Below are 4568 nucleotides of genomic sequence, written 5' to 3' on the forward strand. Positions count from 1 at the left end.
TAAAACCTTAAAAAAATTGTAGTGTTCTCAGAAAATGAACATAAAATATAATTACTTTTGCCTGTATATTTAGAAGAATCTACTAAAAATAGGAAATACTTAAGTAAATAAACTAAAAGATTTGTCCCTGACTGGAAAGACCCATTATTGCCAAGATTAATCTTCAAATTCATATAATGTGTCCATTCAATTTCACTCAGAATTCTAATACATACCTACATAGAAACGAAAACTTACAACTGGAGGAATAACTCCCCCTTTCGAATACTATGTGTCATATCTGCTCTCTGGCAATTTGGAAAATCATTTTAACTATTCCGTATTCTCAATACACACTTGATCCTTGAGTATGTAACTACCCTGTGCCTCAGCATGTTGAGGTAGAATTTAGTGACACAGGTAGAAGATGGGTACTTCCAGAATTATATGTTGAAATAGAAATCCCAAAGTAAATACAAAGACAGTGCTGTGTGATGTTAATTAGGCCCTCAGTTCTCAAACTTCATTTAAATTATTTTACCTTAGAAATATGATTGAAGAAGGGCTATTTTTGTGTTTCTAATGTTCTGTGAATCTAAAACCTTGGGGCATTATTTTGAGGCAAACAGAATTTCTCTGACAATTAATCAAGTAGCTATGAGATGCTGATGTGCAGAGTCTATAGAACTGTAATTAATGATTAAGTCTATAGTGAATCATCCAGTTTACAATTCATTCCTCCCACTCATATATTTTAATTTTGACTAAGGTATACATTAAAATTCTGAATGCAATTACATTGAGTCTTTAGACAAATTTGAAGACATATCTTTACAGTAGTAGGTCATTTATTGAGGACATATCTTTTGCTTTGCTTATTTTAACTGATGTGTATAAATAAGTTGGAAGGGATTAAGACAACTTTCTGCCATCAAATATTGCTCTAATATGAGATTGTTTCCGTGTAAGAGTGACACTTATGTTTCACTGTAGTCACTAAGGTATCAGTAATTCACAGTAACTACTCTACCCTAGTATAAGGTATTTCATGAAGGTAGTAAGGCAACTGATATATATCTATGCTTTTAACATAATAAAGATATCAGGAATATGTATCATAGGTAAAAATAAAAAACTTTGGTTGACTTCACCCCCTAAGGTATTAGACATTACAAGTTGGGGGGGGGGGTCTGTGCCATACAGTAAATATTCTTCATTACCCTCCACAGCAACACAGGGGCAACTTTTGGGAAGCGTGCCTTGCACATATCTGAGTACCTCTCACAAGGAGAGAATTGCTAAAGCTGTGCTAATGATGCTTTCCTTTCTATATCGGATACGGACCATGTATAAAATGTCCAGATGACACGTATGCCAACGCAGAGCAAAACCACTGCGTCCATAAAGCTGTGGTGTATCTGGCTTATGAAGACCCCCTGGGGATGTCTCTGACCTGCATGTCCTTGATCTTAACTGCACTCACAGTTGTTGTACTTGGAGTTTTTGTGAAACACCGAGACACTCCCATTGTGAAGGCCAATAACCGGACTCCCAGCTACATCCTGCTCCTCTCCCTCGCCTTCTGTTTTCTCTGCTCCTTGCTCTTCATTGACCATCCCAACACCGTCACCTGCATCCTGCAGCAGACCACATTTGGACTTGCATTCACCGTGGCTGTTTCCACTGTCTTGGCCAAAATCATTACTGTGGTTCTGGCCTTCAGGGTCACGGCTCCAGGAAGAAGGCTGAGGGGCTTGTTGGTGTCGGGAACACCTAGCTACATCATTCCAGTCTGCACCCTGATCCAGCTTATTCTCTGTGGAGTCTGGGTGGGAACTTCTCCTCCCTTTATTGTCATTGATCCACAATCTGAGCGAGAACACATCACCATTGTGTGTAACAAAGGCTCAGTCACTGCCTTCTACTGTGTCCTGGGATACCTGGGCTCCCTGGCCTTGGGAACCTTCTCTGTGGCTTTCATGGCCAGAAACCTGCCTGACACATTCAACGAAGCCGAGTTCCTGACCTTCAGCATGCTGGTGTTCTGAAGTGTCTGGGTCACCTTCCTCCCTGTCTACCACAGCACCAAGGGGAAGGTCATGGTGGCTGTGGAGGTCTTCTCCATCTTGGCCTCCAGTACAGGCCTCCTTGTTTGTATCTTTGCCCCCAAATGTTTCATCATTTTATTAAGATCAGATAGAAATTCTCTTAAAAATTTCAGGATGAAAACACATCTGAATTCTTAAGTTTGAATTGATGCCTATACAAAGTAGAAGGCCCAAAGACAGCCGGGTGCCATTCTAATACCAAATACTGTACTATAACGTGAGGTTTCCATTGTAAGTGATTATCTTTTTTTGTACTAACCTTTGAACCACTACAATCTCAGCCAATATTTTTCAGATGGCAGGGGTGGAGCACAGCATGGAGCCGGGGGAAATTGACAGCAGGCCCCAACCTTACCCAAGGAAATACTGGAAACTGATGACTGCTGGGTGGAAGAGTATGGATCTTCTTTAAGGGAGTGACTCGAGATAGACTGAACAGACTCCAGTGGATGAACTTGCACTGAAGGATACCTGGATAGAAATGCTTGACCAGTTAGTACTTAACATATATGACAGAATACCTGAAATCTGGTGGAGGAGGCTATGGGGGATGGGTGAGGAGGTCTAAATTTGATTATAATGTAATATATGAAATGCACAAAACTCAATAAAAATATTAAAAATGAAACAAAAAACCACCTTGAGAAACTTCTGTATAAAACTGAGCTATACGTGAGCCTTGAGAATAAGAAGAACCACAAGACAGGGAGCCTGATTCGTTGCCCTCAGTTGCAGATAACAGATCTAATCAATGGAGAACCCCAGAGTTTGATAGCCTCCAACCTAAGGTCAGTGGGTGGATCAACCTGTGAAACCTCCTATGTGACCTCCACTACTGTAGGGCCTCAGAACTCTGAGGATTCGTGATTTTCCTTGGCGCGCACAGGTGCATCTTTCCAGGTGACTGATTGATGCATAGGAAATCCAGTTATTAAAGACCCCTCCTATACAGATCCAGCTTTCTCCCCGATTCCACCATCCTGTATTTAAAGACATAAGCAGTAGAAAAAATAGCTACCCCAAGGGGCATGAGCTGGGTCCTTGGGAGAGAATGAGAGGACCTGATCACACAACAGACTGAAAAGTGAAGTTGTCCACAGTAAACAGAGAAGGGAAGACTCAAAGTGATTCTTTGTATTCTCATTTCTAGGGGCCTCAGCTATTTGTCAAATACATGTGCAACAAAAACAAAATACAGGAAAGGCCAGAATGAACAACTGGAACTGACAGGCCCTCCATGTATAACCAGAATTGTCCATTTTATTTTGGTTTTCTTAATGTATTTTAATTGTTTTTGTAATTTTATGCACTAAATCTTATTCAAATTTAGACCCCCTCCACTTTCTGCACCCCTCATAACTTGCTCACGGGATTTCATGCATTCTGTCTATATGTTATGGCCTGTAGAGTCAAGTTCGTGTACTCAGATGTCCCACAGCCAGGGCACTGGGGGCTTGGGGTTTCACAGTTTCCAGACCAGGGGTTTCTCAACTTAGCTGGGGCTTTCCAAACTGAGACATGTATCCTTCTTTCCATACCCTGAAGACAATAAAGAAAGGGGAAGTGGTCTCTGTCACTGACTTCTTCCTCCTGGTCAGGGATAATGGAGGGGGGAGTTCAGGGTTTGTCCTCCAGCCTCAGAGGAGCATCCACAGAAGGGTTGACTTTGTGAAGTAGAAACAAGGCCTCCACATATTCTGCCATGGTGGAATAAGCAACAGCATGAATACAATCTTGAAAGAATCCTTGGAGACAGATGAGTAAGCATAGTGCAACGGTTTAGAGTAATAGTGGGTTCATTTCTATTGGCTGCAATCTGGCACCGCATTGTTGAATTAGGCCAAGATTTGAAGTCTTTAATCAGCATCTTTTACTGACAACAAATCACTAGTGAGAAATAATTATCCAATAAAACTTTGTAATTATGTCTAATGTCAGAAAATATGAATTTAAGTGAGGGTCAAACTAGGATATAGGATATAAAGTTAGTCCTTCAAAAAACTCCAATTTGGGAATACAAATGTTTCTAAATAAAAAAGTTGTGTGTTTCAAAATATCATATACCATTCCACAGAAATATACAAATAATTGATACTATTTTTTAAATTCTATAATACTCAAGTGTGGTATAGTGTCCTGGATTTTTTTATTATGGATTTTCCACAGTTTAAGAGATTTGATATATGGATAAATATTGTTCCCTCTTTGTTGTGTAAATTAAGATATTTCTTCTTCATACACATGATTTTTCACGATGCATACATGCATGAACATTTTCAAATATCCACCTGCTTTTTACAGAATATGTGGCAACTCCCGTATACTGAGGCACTTTATTCACGCTGTGACTAAATGGTGCCTGGCATTTCTTTTGGAGTTGTAGATTTTCTCTGCAATAAGGATTCTGTGACATTCAGGAAGATGGTAATGAAAGGCTTTCTTACAGTCTTTGTTTCTAATTTCACAGACTTACAAATTGTT

The 4568-nt window shown here is 39.9% G+C and overlaps 1 pseudogene; it reads left to right on the top strand.

The window, feature by feature from the left end:
• The window catches only part of LOC103732438, a 10144-nt pseudogene extending 7919 nt beyond the window's left edge, over positions 1-2225 (top strand).
• The last annotated feature ends 2343 nt before the right edge of the window (positions 2226-4568 follow it).

The sequence above is a fragment of the Nannospalax galili genome, unplaced genomic scaffold (genome assembly GCF_000622305.1).
Source record: "Nannospalax galili isolate Female #2095 unplaced genomic scaffold, S.galili_v1.0 scaffold835, whole genome shotgun sequence".
In the NCBI taxonomy this organism is placed as follows: domain Eukaryota; kingdom Metazoa; phylum Chordata; class Mammalia; order Rodentia; family Spalacidae; genus Nannospalax; species Nannospalax galili.